The sequence below is a fragment of the Alligator mississippiensis genome, chromosome 12 (genome assembly GCF_030867095.1).
Source record: "Alligator mississippiensis isolate rAllMis1 chromosome 12, rAllMis1, whole genome shotgun sequence".
NCBI lineage: Eukaryota > Metazoa > Chordata > Crocodylia > Alligatoridae > Alligator > Alligator mississippiensis.
In genome coordinates, this window is record NC_081835.1 from 33,122,839 (window position 1) to 33,139,400 (window position 16,562).

General features: G+C 45.3%; 1 protein-coding gene across 6 annotated transcripts in view; it reads right to left on the minus strand.

Moving 5' to 3' along the window:
- The window catches only part of HRH1 (histamine receptor H1), a 109,570-nt gene that overhangs the window by 14,252 nt on the left and 78,756 nt on the right, over nucleotides 1–16,562 (minus strand). For 3 of the 6 annotated variants that reach the window (XM_059715953.1, XM_059715954.1, XM_059715957.1), the window contains exons 1-2: nucleotides 2,837–5,413; nucleotides 2,155–2,255 (exon numbers count right to left, since the gene is read on the minus strand). The exons of 1 other annotated variant lie outside the window; for it this stretch is intronic. The gene's annotated coding sequence lies outside the window, so the exon portion shown is untranslated. Of the gene's footprint in view, nucleotides 1–2,154; nucleotides 2,256–2,836; nucleotides 5,414–16,562 lie in introns of those variants that run through there. 2 more of the 6 variants (XM_059715956.1, XM_059715955.1) reach the window with 2 other exon arrangements.

Here is a 16,562-nt window from a genome sequence, read left to right on the forward strand (position 1 = left end):
GGGAGGAAAAATGTCCATCACACCTACAGCCTAGGGAATGACCTGCTGGGTGGCACAGAGGTGGAGAGGGATCTTGGAGTCCTAGTGGACTCCAAGATGAACATGAGCCGGCAGTGTGACGAAGCCACCAGAAAAGCCAATGGCACTTTATCGTGCATCAGCAGATGCATGACGAATAGGTCCAGGGAGGTGATACTTCCCCTCTATAGGGCGTTGGTCAGACCGCATTTGGAGTACTGCGTGCAATTCTGGGCGCCACACTTCAAGAAGGATGCGGATAACCTGGAGAGGGTACAGAGAAGGGCAACTCGTATGGTCAAGGGCCTGCAGACCAAGCCCTACGAGGAGAGACTAGAGAAACTGGACCTTTTCAGCCTCCGCAAGAGAAGGTTGAGAGGCAACCTTGTGGCTGCCTATAAGTTCATCACGGGGGCACAGAAGGGAATTGGTGAGGATTTATTCACCAAGGCGCCCCCGGGGGTTACAAGAAACAATGGCCACAAGCTAGCAGAGAGCAGATTTAGACTGGACATTAGGAAGAACTTCTTCACAGTTCAAGTGGCCAAGGTCTGGAACGGGCTCCCAAGGGAGGTGGTGCTCTCCCCTACCCTGGGGGTCTTCAAGAGGAGGTTAGACGAGTATCTAGCTGGGGTCATCTAGACCCAGCACTCTTTCCTGCTTATGCAGGGGGTCGGACTTGATGATCTATTGAGGTCCCTTCCGACCCTAACATCTATGAATCTATGAATCTATGATAACCAATCTCTTCCCACCTATCATAGCATTACAAGCTGCATTCAAATACATTTGAAGATAACACAAAATAATCACATTTCAAATTTAAATTAATAACAGTTTAGGGGAAACTAACATGATTTTTCAGGACTGATAGCTTCCAAATCATAAAATATACGAATGCATGCTTTTTTTTAAGACAGTGAGCATATTTAACTGATGGATCATTGAGGTATCAATGGATCTAAGCATATATACTCCTGTGTGCACTCACATTCGCTACCAGCTGTCCACTAAAAATTAAACAAAACAAAACACTGGAGAAAATACAAGACAAAGTTTTATCCCTGTGCTAGAGACTTGTCGTATCCAGGTAGCTCAATTTAACATGAAATTGACTTAAATTATTTAAATCTGGGTTGTATCCAAGTAAGACCATTTCATAATAGATTTTTGTACCACTTAAGTTATATTAGCTTTTAAATATATTTCAGTTAAACCAGGGTAACTTATGTCTGGACATGATCTGAGGTGCTAAGAGAAGGCAAGGCTGCACATATAGTATAAACTTACGCTCACTGCAGGAAAAATTGATTACAACTGTTTGCTTTTAATATGTTATTATAATATGTCTAGGGCTTCTAGCATTAATCCACTTCAAACTGTTTTTTTCCTTCCTTCCTTAAGGGTTGGGATTCTCTAGATAACCTCAGGGAGCTGCAGTTATTGCATTTCATTTATTTACGCATCTAACTTGCAATTAAGTTTGGGTTGCTACATAAACCCAGAGACTTGTTTTAAGCATATGCAATGGAACAGGAAGTGGTAGACAATGGCTGGCAGAGCTGAGATTTTAATTTTTTATGTGTCAGGAAGGTACAGGTAATGGAGTAATAGACACAGATCTGTCTGCTTGCTGATTCTAAACGCATATTTTATAATTAATGTAATTTTTACAGAGCTATACAAAATGTCTCTTCTTATGAAGCAAATGTTTGCCAGGAAAGCCTGTGTTTTTATATTAAGATGTATCAGTTCTGAACATAGGCTCTAATTGTGAACATGAGCTCAAGTCTTACTGATATGCTTAACATTAGAAATACATTTAAGTACCTTCTGTATCAGGGCCATATTAACCACCGATAAGTGTGCCACATGCCAATGGCTGTGTGATATGTTTTTTTTTAAATTTACTTGTATGCAATGTTTCAAATAAAACTCCACTTACATGCATTTCCTGTTACAGAAAATCAAGAGAAAGCTCTTTTTGAGCATAAGTAGACAGATGTATTGCAAATACAACCTACCAGGCTGCTCCATGTGTGTGCACACATGCATGCACACAAAACTAAAACAACTTGTTGCAACAAATCAGACAGTAGTACAGCTCAGTCTACACTGGAGAAAGATTCAGCATACCTCATCCCTCTGTGCATGCAGCTGATGAAATAAGACCATCGGGTGGGGAGGAATCAGCCAGTGGGTTCTCAGTTTCATTCTTTCTGACAATTTTTTTTTTCCTAAAGGTATCACAAATTTAAATTAAACAGACTTGAATAAAAGACTGGGTGCACAATGGTGATGGAAAGAAATCAAATAAGCAAACGTCTTCTGGCAGTGTTATTATCCCAGCACTCTTTCACCTCTTCCCATGATGCATCTGTCTCCAGACAGCTTTCTGCACACAAACAGACCACCTCCCATCTCCCTGTCCCCACTTCCTTTGCAGATTTAAGAGAGAATGTGCAAGCTAGTTATCCTGGTGACACTGATTCAGACAAACATTTTTACACACGCCATCCAGAATGAGGGACAACATCTTACATATCCAAACAGCCATTGTACTCACTATCTATATTAGACATACAATCAATTGCATATGAAGGCTTTCATATATAAGGGCAGAAGCTGTATGTTGAATGTTTGGCCCTTAAGTCAACTCAGTATTTCTACCATATTATTCCATTCTACAGTATAGCATAAGCACAAAATCTAAAATGCAAAAAATAAAGGGAAAAAGTAGCAGGGAAAAAGGTAGAAAGAATGAGAAAGGTGGTCAAATAGTTACCTGTGTTCCCTTAGACAAAAAAAGCCTCCATACCTTTGATGTAGTCTGCTTCTCTTCCATTAGCCTCATGGAATGACCTAGGAAACCCTAAATCATTCCTAACTTCTGAGCATCCAGTTGTGAGCAGACTTACAGACTAGCCAAAAGATTTATAATGACTCTTACCAATGATGGTGACCTGTATGATTTTCCTGTCATTTCTCTTCCACTGAATTTAACTTGTGTCTTTTTCTGTCTTAAATACAAAGGTGATACCTTTGCCTGTATGTTTCTGTGCAGCATTTACCTGAATAGAACACAAGCACATACACTGGATTTCTGATCCTTATTATTTCAAAAATGTACAAGACAGACACTCCCCTGTACTATTTTAATACATATTCTAGCCAGTGCCAGTGCTGGAATGTCTGCGCCTTCCTTCATGCAGGGAGGTCAAATTCCTTATTCTATAAACTTTGTACTCAGAAGAATTGACAGTCAGCAGTGCTGGTGCTATAAAGCAGAGGTGTGGCTGCTACAGATAGGAAACTGAGCAAGGACAGAACAAAGATACAAACAACGGGATGCTTTACTGGGAGGAAATTTGACTCAGTGAAGGCTTCAAGGTTCTGCCATGCATATTTCCTCCACATCATCCCTTCAGTGGTGTGGGAGTGACAACTTCCTGGAAGGAGCACAGGGATTAGAAAATTCCAGAGGATTCAACCCTGAGCCTAGTTAAACATGAAGAGCAGATGCTCTCTGTACTTTCCTAGCCACCCACCCAGAAACACAGCCTCATCAATGCCTAGCAAGTTATCGACTTTCCTATCATAGCTATCCCCTACTCTCCCTTTATGGGAATTAGAGGCATGGAAAGTACTTAGCTTCCAAAAGGGAAAGATGTCCTTGAAATAATAACTCACAGAAATTAGTGATATTTTCCATTTCTTTTCTTTTATTCTTTTTAGTGCTAAACACTACCAAAAAAAAGAAAAGAAAAAAGAAAAAAAGTGAATTTTAGCTGAATTTCACAACTAGAGTAGCAGCAGAGGAAGGAGTCCGCCTTGACCAGCTATTTAATGTCTGCAAATGAAACAACTTTTATAACAAATACTGATAATGTCAAGACATTTAGGCTGCTTGCAGACATTAAACAGCTCCTTCCCTGCCCAAAAACAGCGTTCTACTTTAAATGAGGTGCATTCCCACACTGAGCCTAGCACACAGTCAGAAAAGGCACCAGTTGGACAGGGTTCACCCAACTTCTGTATAGAGCTGGTGTTTTAATGGGGCTTTCTTAGTGCTTTTATCTAATAGATGATTAAATCAGCTTTAAATAAAAGCACCAAAAAGCCCTGCTGAAGTGCTTGATCTATACAGACGCTGTGGAACTGGGTCAAATTAATGTGCTGCTTCTTCCAGTAAAGCATGCTTTTTTGTTTTGTTTTTAAATGTCTGTAAGCAGCCTCAGATATGTATGGGAATATATATAAAAAACTTGAAAAATGTGTGCTTATTGGAAAATACATCTGTCCTTCCCAAATAAAGCTGAGCAACAGGAGAAAGATTGTTGAAACAGTTGCAATCTTGCTTGTATATGCGTGTGAGTGCTTTCTCTCTCTCATCCCCCTAGCATCTACACTGACTCACCATCCCTAATGGTTTCATCTTCTCTGCTTCAAAGACACTTGGTGAAATGCTATTTCCATTCTAATGTGGAACTGAGGCATGGGGTACATTATGGAAATCCAGAAAGACTATGGCAGAACCAGGAATGAAGCCTAGGGTCCTCTTAATCTCATGGCAGCATCCTATCCACTTCTCTCAATGTAAGTGGCCAAAATGTAATAATGGTTATAATGTGTCATAAATCCGATGTCTATATTTTGTCCATGATTTTTAGTATCCAGGAGGTTGATGAAGTGGAGTTCATAGGCTCGTCTCTGGGAAGTGTTTTGTAAGTTTCCTTTGAGGATCAGGACTGAGAGATTGGAAAGAGAGTGGTTTTCTTGTGAGAAATGTGCCCCCACAGGTAACTGGGTATTCCTGTCTTTGATAGATTTCCGGTGTGCATTCATTCTGGTGCACAGTTGTTGTTTGGTCTCTCCTACATATTTTCCATCAGGGCATTTGGTGCGTTGGATGAGATATATTACATTTCTGGAGGTGCAGCTATAAGATCTAGGAATGCTGATGACTCTTTTGTGGGGTGTAGTAATTGTAGGGGTGGTAGAGATGTGTTGGCAAGTTTTGCATTTCTTGTCATGGCATGGTCTGGATCCTTTAGGTGTGTTCTGGGCTTGAGGAAGTTTGCTTCTGGTGATGAGGTTAGTGAGGTTCGGTGCTTGTTTGAAGGCTAGGATGGGTGGCTCTGGGAAGATCTTTTTAAGAATAGGGTCTCTTTCTAGTATGGCTTGCAATTGTTTGAGGATTTTCTGTACGGGTTGGAGGGAGGGGTGATATGTCATAACCAGTGGTGTGCGATTTGTGGGGGGTTTTCTTCTGTACTGCAGCAGTTCTTCATGTGTTATCCGGGTGGCTCTTTCAAACATACGCTCTCTCTCTCTGGAGGAGTGTCCTTGTTGGGTGACAGCCTTTTATAAATGTCTATATAAATATAGACATTGGATTTATGACACATTATAACTTGCCTGACATCGGACTCCCCAGGTATCTCTCCACTATTCATCCCCCTTCTCTCTCTCCCCCCCCCACCCCCCGCAGCCTGTCTCTCACCCATTGACTCCTCAATCTACATTTTCACTGACTACCTGTCTTGTATGCATACCAGACCAGCCTCTGGCTTCTTTACTTTTCATTCCATCCAGGAAGAGCACACACCAACTGCAGAAACTTCCTTAGCCTGACAAAGGGTTTTTGAACCCGAAAGCTTAATAACTGTTTTCCAACTATTTAAGTTGGTCTAATAAAACATATCAGATTCACCCAAAGAACCTTGTCTGCCTACTCACATTTATTTAAAACTTGATTATACAAGTACTAAATAAACCTGCCGTAATCACTGCACAGTAGCGTCTTGTGTAGTTGTGCCCACTGAGTTCAAGGCCTGTTCCAGGAAATGGCTTGTTCTGTCTGTTTATAGTCATTACAACCTTGAATTTGCGTGCATATGAGCTGTGATTTCCTCTGTAAGCGACTTTAAAAGGTTCTGAGGGTTTTACATTTGGAGCATGATGAGACGGAAACAAGCAAGACAATATTTAATTGGCAGATTTTCTCCATACTCTGTTCCTTCAATGTTAATATGATGTTCCCTGTATGTACTTCCCACCTAATTGTTTTTAAATAAAACAGAATAATCTCTTTCAGGAGTTCATAAATTCTGTCTAGGGACTGAAGGACCTGACGGCCAGTAGCTCAGTATAAACCAGAAACTCTATCTTCCTGCTGCACTCCACTTTCAACAGCTGCCTTTTCCTTCTCCACTGTGGAAATTCATGCTCCCAAATGACTGCTATCATCCAATCTTGGATCTTGGCAACATGCAGCCTGCTCTGCTTGAAGATGCAAACAAATTCTGCTCTCAGAGCCAAATGATGGGGGCCCTTGTCAGCTGTGTGCAGAGAAGGAAACCATCTTTCCCCTTTCCCATGCCTCTTGCCTAGCTAAGCAGTGATTTTCTACAAAAGAAGTCTGCGTGTTCTCTGCTCTCTCATAAACTTCTGCTTTCTGTAAGTGAAAAAGGGCAGAGAAGAGTCAGAATCACAGGGATGCTTCTCACTTTGCACTTGCCCACAGAGTGGTATCAGTATAGCAAGGAAAGCAGTGAGCTTCAACTTAAGTATTGTATGTACACAGAATAGCTCTGGACAGGCTGTGTTAGTCAAGACATAGTTTTCATGATATTCATCCCTTGGCAATGCAGCTCCACAACACCTTCTTCTCAAGGCTGTGGATTCAGTATGACAATGGTACCTCTACTGTCATTAAGTTAATCACTACAATTCCATGACATGAATAACACACTCCGCTGCACAAGTTTGTCCTATAGAAAATACTGTGAAAAACAGCATCCGTTCTTAATACCATACCACTCAAATGTACATCTGCCCCTCCCTCTAAACTATTTTAACAGAACATTGTTAGTACCATAACAACTCTGTTTAAACATTTAACTTCTTAATATACTTTAACATTGAGAAGTATTAATGTTCCCTCCATTGCAGGCAGGACCCTGTTGATATATAACTAACTATAAAGAAAACAAAGTCTACCATCTTGGATAACTATTAAGATGTGTAAGTCCTGACTTTCTAAAATGTCTGAATTAATTATTTTCCAGAAAGATAAAAGTTTTTACTGTAACTGGAAATAAGCCATGGCAACTTGTTTGTTACTGTACAAGGAGGAATATTAAAGGCCCTGATGACTCACTTTTGCGGGTGCCAGTAAGCTCTATAATAAACAGAAGAGAAGTGGAAGTAAGTTTCTAGAAACAGAGAATCGGGGCTGAACCATCCTCAGGGAAGACTCTAAGAACAACCACAACTAGAGAAAATAAGGTCTGGGCTGAAAATTTGAATCTCTTTTGTTTATTAAGCTGCAAGTAGAAGGCACACTTTGACCTCAGACCACATATACAGTAGGCCTCTGTGAAGTGGCTAGTGTTTACTTCAGATTCAGCTGATTTGGGGGACAGTGATTCGATTCAGTGATTCGAATCAATATCCTGAATTGATTTGGATTAAGCTGATTTGAAGATTCGGCTTGTGCCCAATCTCCGAATCATACAGACCCATCTGTCACCCACTCTCTCATCCCCAGCAATAGCTGCTCCACCCACCCCAGCTCCTGGTTCTTAAAAAAAAAAAAAAGCTCCAACTCACCAAGTGCTGCCAGGCTGGGGGGCAATCTCCACTGCCCCCCACTGCTCCATGCTACATGGCGAGCTCTGCACGAGCCCTCTGACCCCCCTGCTGCCCCAGTCCCCACCCCCATGGCTGCCCCGCCTGCCCCAGCTCTGGTCTTTTAAGAGAAAAAAACCCAAAAGACCTTGAACTCACCAGTTCCTTCCCAGTGGGGGGTGATCCCTGCTGCCCCCCACTGCCCCATGCTGCATAGGGGGATTTGCATGAGCCCCCAGAAGCCCCAGGCTGCTGCAAGAGCCAGTGAGTTTGGGGTGTTTTGGGGGGGGTTCCTTAAAGAACCGAAGCTGGGGCATGTGGGGCAGCTCCCCAGTCGGAGTGGGGCTAGGAGAGTGTGCAGGGGTCAGTGGGGCTCATCATAGAGCCTCCCCATGCAGAATGAAGCAGTGGGAATCGCCCTCCTGCCTGGCAGCACCCGGTGAGTGGGACTTTATTTAAAGCACCTGGAGTTGGGGCCAGGTGGGGCAGCCATGGGGAGGGGGGCTGGTGAAGTGGGCGGGGGTTGTGGGGCACTGGGGGGATGCTGGGGGAGCAGGCAGGGAATGGGGCCTGTCAGGGGTCCCCCCCTGGTACCCTCTTCCCTTCTCCAGCTCCCCCTTCCCCACCCCCTCCTTACCAGCTCTGAGTCCGGCTCCAGCTTGCTGATGCAGCAGGCAGGGACTGTCCAAATTGAAGCTGTCCAAATCTTTTCCAAATTGATTTGGAGAGCTTCGAATCAATTTGGACCTTTTTATTGGTCCCCTGGTTCAATTCAGCTTTGGAGATTCAGCCTGCAAAACGGTCCAAAACTCCTCTGAATCAAATCAGCACACGAAGCTTCACACAGCTCTAACATACAAACTGTTCTGTGCCAAGCTGAGAAAACTACCAATTCCCAATGACCCTCTGTTCTTCAACCTTGAGTGATAAACACTTAAAACAACAAATGATTAAATTCCTCTTCTTGCTTGAAGACTTGTTTATCCCATCAACAAAAAGCAGTAAAATTACTTTCTGTGCAAATTGGCCCTTGAGTGATAATTCTCACAGAGGCTTGAGAACTAACTGCTTTCAAAGCATTGCCATGTGTAACTTAGTCTTGTTTTCACAGACTCACAGAATCATAGAAAGTTAGGGTTGGAAGGTGTTAGGGTGATAATATTTGGAACTTGGGAAGCACTGGATTTGCATCTGAATAAAGGCTTTAATCTGCGTCTCAGCAAAAGCTGCTGGTCACAAGGCAGAGTGATATATTAAAAATAACATTGCAAATTCTTAGGCAAGCAGTTTTCTAACAATGTCGTAGTGTTAGAGACCATTGTGTAAGAAGAACAAGATGCAGCCCACCAGCTATCGTCAGGAGATAAAGCAGAGGCAAGACCTTGGAGATGAAGAAGGAGTCAGGAAGAAACCAGAAAGAACCAGCAAGTCACCGGAGAAAGCTGAGGTCAAAGTCTTGAGTACGCGCTCTTAGCAGAGAGGCATGTATGTGAATTAAATGCATAGGCAATTCCATGCTAATGAAGTAAACAGTAAACCGAGGTGGAGCTTAAGATGGGAGGAAAAATGGGTGGAACAGAAGGAGGGACAGAGGTGGAATGAATGTTAATAAGTATGAACCAAGGTGTATAACATGTGAAAAGAACTAATGTTCAGTACAGGTCCCCGATTTGTTGGTTTTTTAGGACCTTTGCCCAAAATTGTCTTCATTCCGAATAAAGCCATTGCGAGCAATGTGTGCTGGTGTTTGCTCTCCGCCTGCTCTGGCTAATGAGTAACAGGATCCATTAGCAATTAGATCGTCATCTCCCCAGTTGTTGGGTACTGCATGGAGTCGGGGTCTAACAGAAGGGACCTCAGGTGGTTATCTAGTCCAACCGCCTGCTTAAAGCTAGATCATTCCAGCCATGGCTTTGTTGATCTGGACCTAAAAAACTTCCAAGGATGGAGGTTCCACAACCTCTCTAGGTAACCCGTTCCAGTACTTCACCACCCTCCTAGTAAGAATTTTTTTTTCCTAATATCCAATCTAACCCTTCCTTGCTGCAATTTGAGACCATTGCTCCTTGGTCTGTGATCTGCCACCACCAAGAAGGGTCTAGCTCCATCTTCTTTGTAGTCATCCTTCAGGTAGTTAAAGGTTTATATCAAATCCCCACTCCGTCTTCTGCAGGGGAGGAGGATCTTTTCAGCCAGACTGGCTGACCTGCTCCACCAGGCTTTAAACTAAGTCAGCTGGGGGACGTGGGGACTACCGCCACTGCTGGCCCACTCAGCAACCCTTGCAAAGCCAGCAGGTCAAGGCACTTAAGGGAGTCCACCCCTGCTACAGCCCTGATACAATCTGTGGCCTAGGCAAGAGCCCCCAAGGGGACACTGGCCTGCCTGTGCACAAATGCCAGGAGCTTGGGGAATAAGCAGGAGGAATTCGTCCTCCTGCTTAACACAAATAATTATGATGTCATAGGGATAACGGAGACCTGGTGGGACTCCACTCATGACTGGACCATGGGTATATACAGCTATACCCTGTACAGGAGAGATTGAGTAGATCAAAGGGGCGGGGGTGTAGCTCTCTGCAAGCTGATGCTGGCGACCAGGGCAGACGACTGGAGACCTTCCGGGTTAAAAATCAGTGGGGAACACAGCACAGGGGACACAATAGTGGGAGTCTACTACAGACCTCCCACCCAAAGTCAAGAGCTTGACCAGAAGTTTGCTCGGGAACTGGCTGAGGCTGCACGCTCCAGGACCATGGTTGTCATGGGTGACTTCAACTACCCAGACATCTCATGGGAGGATCACTCAGCAAAAACTGAGCAGTTGCAAAGCTTCCTATCATGCATGGATGACCTCTACCTGACTTAAGAAGTCTACAGGCCAAAGAGAGGTAAAGCGCTGCTCAACCTGGTACTGGCTACTGGGGATGACCTAATCGGTGACATAGTGACCGATGGGAAGCTGGGTGACAGTGACCATGAGTTGATCACCTTCACCATCCATCATAAAGCTGGCAAGTCAGTCAGCAACACTGAAGTCCTTGATTTCAGGAAAGATGACTTTGACAAGCTCAGGAGGCTTGTCAGTGAGGCCCTAAGGGACCACGACCCCAGGGAGAGGGGAGTCCAGGAAGAGTGGTTGCTCCTCAAGGGAGCAATCCTCAAAGCACAAGCTAAATCTATTCCATCTTGGAGGAAAGGCAGCAAGAGGGCACAGCAGCCCCCCTGGCTCTCCAGGGACCTAGCAGACCTCCTAAGACTAAAAAGAAAGGCTTACAAAGGATAGAGGGCGGGATTCACTTCCAAGGAGGAATATTCTGCACTGTTCTGGTTTTGCAGGGAGCAAGCCAGGGAAGGCAAGGCTGCAACTGAACTCCAACTAGCTCCGAGTATCAAGGACAATAAAAAGTCCTTTTTCAGATATGTGGGGAGCGGGAGGAAAAGCAAAGGCAACACTGGACCCCTGCTGAACTTGATGGGACAACTGACGCCCAGGAAAAAGCCAACCTATTAAATAGGTACTTTGCGTTGGTCTTTCATCAGTCCCATGGGACGTCAATGACCACTACGTGACAGGGAGATCTGGTTGAGGGAGATTCCCTGCCCTCCATCAATGCTGACCTCCTGAAGGAACACCTTGAGAGGCTGGATACCTTCAAGTCAGCTGGCCCTGACAATCTACGCCCCAGGGTACTCAAGGAGCTGGTGAGCATCATAGCCCAGCCTCTGGCAAAGATCTTTGAGAACTCCTGGCACTCTGGTGTAGTGCCCAAAGACTGGAAGAAAGCCAATGTGGTGCCTATCTTCAAAAAAGGGAGGAAAGTGGATCCAGCAAACTATAGGCCCATCAGCCTGACCTCTATCCTGGGGAAGGTCTTAGAAAAGTTTATTAAAGTGGATATTCTTAATGGACTGGCCAACACCAACATCCTGAGGGATAGCCAGCATGGGTGCGTTGCGGGTAGGTCTTGCTTGGCCAATCTCATTTCATTTTATGACCAGGTGACCTATCACCTGGACAAGGGAGAAGAGATTGATGTCATATATCTTGACTTCAAAAAAGCCTTCAACCTGGTATCCCATGATCACCTCTTGGCGAAACTGGCCAATTGTGGCCTTGGGTCCACCACAATCTGCTGGCTGGGAAATTGGCTCTGTGGTTGGACCCAGAGGGTGGTGGTTGACAGAAGTCAATCTTCATAGTGCCCTGTGACCAGTGGGGTCCCCCAAGGCTCTATCCTTGAAACCATATTGTTCAACATCTTCATTAATGATGTGGACATTGGAGTCAGAAGAGGACTGGCCAAGTTTGCCAATGACACCAAACTTTGGGGCAAAGCATCCACACCTGAAGACAGGAGGGTGATCCAGGCTAACCTGGACAAGCTCAGCAAATGCGCGGACAAGAACCTGATGGTATTTAACATGGAAAAATGCAAGGTTCTCCACTTTGGGAGGAAAAACCTGCAGCATCCTTATAGGCTCGGCAGTGCTACGCTGGCTAGTACTATGGAAGAAAGAGACTTGGGGGTCGTCATTGACCACAAGATGAACATGAGCCTGCAATGCAAAACCCTGGCTTGCATCTGTGGAAATAAGTTTAACCAGGTCTCTTACTTGACTAAGAAGAGAGACAGAGAGAAAGAGAAGAGAAAAAGATGCTGATGCTATGTGTTTCAAAATGTTCTAAGATAAGGAAAAACCTTCATGCCTTGTTTTGTCTTGATATCTTAATCTCTGTGTACAGATGTTAACCTCCTCCTTTCCGGGAACCAGAAACTGATAGCTGTTCCCAAAACACAATGTGTTTGCTGAATAAGCAAACTGCCTACGTGTGCCAAACGAATGATCAAATTCTTCCTCTTTCTTCAAGGTTGCTCTGTCTGAGCCATGCATCTTTTCTCGCTGTCTAAAGTATAAATACGCTTGTAAACTTATAGAGTTCAGAGTTCCTTTGAGAACCCTCCTTGTGATCACTTGTATAGCCCTAAATAAACCAAGATGCCTCTGTCAATTCTGATACAACCACAATGCAAAGTTTGATTTCTTTCACACATCCATAGATGCTTCTCAAGCAGATCCCAGGACGTCATTCTCCCATTGTACTCGGCCTTGGTGAGGCTGCAGCTCGAGTACTGCATCCAGTTTTGGGCCCCACAATTCAAAAAGGATGTGGAGAAGCTTGAGAGAGTCCAGAGAAGAGCCACACGCATGACCAGAGGTCAGGAAAACAGACCTTATGACGACAGCCTGAGATCTATGAGGCTCTTTAGCCTGGAAAAGCGCAGGCTCAGGGGTGATCTGATGGCCACCTATAAGTTTATCAGGGGTGACCATCAGTATCTGGGGGAACATTTGTTCACCAGTGTGCCCCAAGGGAAGACGGAGGTCGAATGGTTATAAACTACTGCAAAACCGTTTCAGGTTGCACATAAGGAAGAATTTCTTTACTGTCTGAGCCCCCAAGGTCTGGAATAGCCTGCCACTGGAGGTGGTTGAAGCACCTATATTGAACACCTTCAAGAGTAAATTGGATGCTTATCTTGCTGGGATCCTATGACTCCAGCTGACTTCCTGCCCTTCGGGCTGGGGCTGGACTCGATGATCTTCCGAGGTCCCTTCTAGCCCCAATGTCAATGAAATCCATGAAACTCTATACCCATTACTATTATAGGTTCTAAATTCTCATTCTGTTGCATAAATTCAAACAGAACACTCCCACATCACATGAGTCTTACAAGAATGTGCTGCCTTTGCTATCTTCTCCAGAAAATCTTGGAACTAGGGGTGCACCGATAAAAAACTGGGGGGCCAATATCAAAGGCCAATTATTAATGAGCCATATTGGCCAATAATCGATCCAATTGCCAATATGCAGCCCCTCAGCTTGGAAAGCAGCATCTGGCTGGTAAGTTTATTGGGGAGGAAAGCGAGGGAAGGGAAGTGCGGGGGACAGATCGAGGCCCCCATGATGAACCACTGTAGCCCACCCCATAGCTCTCCCCTCCCAGCGCTGCCACCGCTTACTCCAAGTGCAGCCCAGGCCCAGCACCCCTGCATAGGGAAGAGCCCTATGTGGCCCCTGGCCCCGTCTGCAGCAGCAGCCCGCCACCACCCTCTGCACAGATCTGGGGGGTATGTACCACCCATGCCTCCCCCAGGGGTGCATGCAGCAGTGGGAGCCACTGCTCCCTCCTCGTGCCCCCCTGGATGAGTCACTCATGGCTCCATCCCGTGCCCCATCCTACCCCACTTAGGCAGCACCTGCCCCAGCCCCACTCCCTCCCTCACCATAGAGGTCTCGATCTTCCTCACTGCCTCTTACCCCCAACAGACTTACTAGCTGGACAGTGCTCTCCAAGCTGCTGGGCTGGCCATGTACAAGCTGCAGCTGTGCGCATGCATGTGGGATTTATTGGCAACATTATTTGCCACATCAGCCAAAAAAGCCAATTGCTGATAATGTCAATTTTCCTTTTATCAGTGATGATACAATATGGACCGATGTATCTGTACACCTCTACTTGAATTACATGGTGGAGTAAAAAAGATCCAGATTCAATAAATGACCTTTGAATAACATCAAAAGCAGCTTTTGTGCCCCAAAACTTGCAAAGAACAATTTCTCCGACTATTAAGTTGGTCTAATGAAAAAATATCACATTTACCCAAAGAACTTTTACCCAAAGAAAGCAAGACTTTCCAGGCAGAATACAGAAATAATTTTGCTGGGAATGAACTGAATTGCTTGAAGACTTATCAATTATTATTATTTAGATTTATATCCCACTGTGGCGGCTGGGGCTGCTCGCAGGGGTTGGAAGTGACGAGAACAGACCCCGATGCTCCCAAAGGCAGGCCCAGGAACCCTAGTGCACCTCTAATGGATGCCTTGTGAGGAAGATCCATAAGGGCCCCACAGTGGACTCCCGAAATGTCTGAGAGTTTTGAAAAATTAAAGGAGGCACTGCGTAAAGATGTAGCGGTACATGCCCCTGATTTTGCAACACCTTTTATCTTGCAGACGGATGCATCAAACAGCATACTGGGAGCCATTCTAGTGCAACAATGGGAAGGAGTAGGGTGCCCCGTAGCATTTGCAAGTTGTAAGCTTAACTCAGCAGAGGTCAGGTATGTGACTATCGAGAAGGATACACTGGGCAATAGAGTATTTTAGATATTATCTACTAGACTGGGAGTTCATCGTAGTCATGGACCATGCCCCATTGCAGTGGTTAACAAGGTCCCACATAGAAAACACTCGTATAACCCACTAGGCATTGGCCCTGCAGCCGTTCAAGTTTATGATAGTACATTGTCCTGGCGAGGACAACCTCATTGCTTATTTCCTTTCTAGGTATATTAGCCAAGAAGACCCAGGAGAGGAAATGCTGCAAGCACACAAGAGGCAACACCAGTTGGCAAAGGAAGACCAACAAAATGTCAAGACATCACAAGGCAGCTTAAGGGGGGAGGTCTGTGGCTGCTGGGGCTGCTCATAGGGATTGGAAGCACTGGGAACAGAACCCAACACTTCTGAAGGAAGGCCCAGGGACCCTTATGCCACAGGAAACTTACCTGGGAGGGAGACGGAGACAGGGCTGAAGCTGTGTGAACCAGTGCTGCATCGACTTTTCAAATGACGTTCAAAAAGACCGGGCAGCAGCTGGCTGATGACATCCACCACGAGAGGTTTAAAAACCCTGGCAGAAGCTGGGTGTGTGTGGGAAAGGTAGGAGGCAAGACACAGAGCTCACCTGGGTACAACCCAGCAGAGCAGATTCCCACCACGACACTGTCCCACCATGGGCAAGCGGGTGCAGTGCAAGGGAGCCAGACAGGACTCCCCAAAGCTGAGCTCCCCAGAAAGGGGTCTGGGGTCAGACACTGCCCATAGGGCCCTGGATTGGCACAACCATCCTCTAGCCTGTGGAGGATACCACAGATACAGGCCCGGCGCAGGGACGAAGCACGGCCAGGGATTAGGGGCAAGTGGCAAGCTGCAACTACAAGCCTGCACTTCATACTGAGGCCGACAGGGCCGAGGTCCGATTGGAGGCCATAGGAGGCTGGAGCCAGGGGTTGGAGTGGCAACACAATGGCCCTCACAGTTGGTGAGTGGACTGGGGTGTAGGGGAAGCAGAGCCCCAGGATCAGCTGCATCAACCCAGTGAGTATTACTGTCTCCAGGCCAGGGCAGGAACACCACTCCTTTCAATTATGGTTCCATCAAGTTGTGGCAGATGAGTTGGGGGTCTGGCTCAGGGAGTGGGGAGATACAGCACCAACTGATGGCACCACAGTGGTGCACTGGCAGGGAACTGTTGATAGAGGATCAGTGATTCCGACCTGGCAGAGGCCACCATGCAGCTGGCAGCCATGGCTCACACAGAGCTCCTAACCCAGGCTATATCCTGTATTCTGATGCCTGTACTTTTTAATATTCATTGACAAATGGGAAACTGTACTAACAGGAAGAAAATGTAAATAACCAAATGAAAATGATGTTAAATTTACTGAGAATCAAAGCTGCTGTTGCCACTCAGAATTTTAAAGTTGCTTTAATCTAATACATATTAAATGGATGTTAATGAACCCACACTTAGCCATTGCTTATGCACCATTCGCTTTTAAATATTTCCATTATGTTATATAAATTACAAACCTAGTTAAAAATCGTGAATTTAGACAAGCATGAACTGAGATTATGTTTAGCTCTGACAGAGAGAGAAACATATGGCTGATTTTGTTTGTTTGTTTTGTTTTGGGTTTGAGAGAGAAAGCAAGAAAGGGAAAATAAAGTTCTAGTCTTTAAGAGATTGCACCTCCTTAATTTGAAAAGGATAGACCAGCATGGGTACAGGCAGAGGCAAACACTTTAGCTCCAATGGAATGTGGCTCCAGCGGAATGTG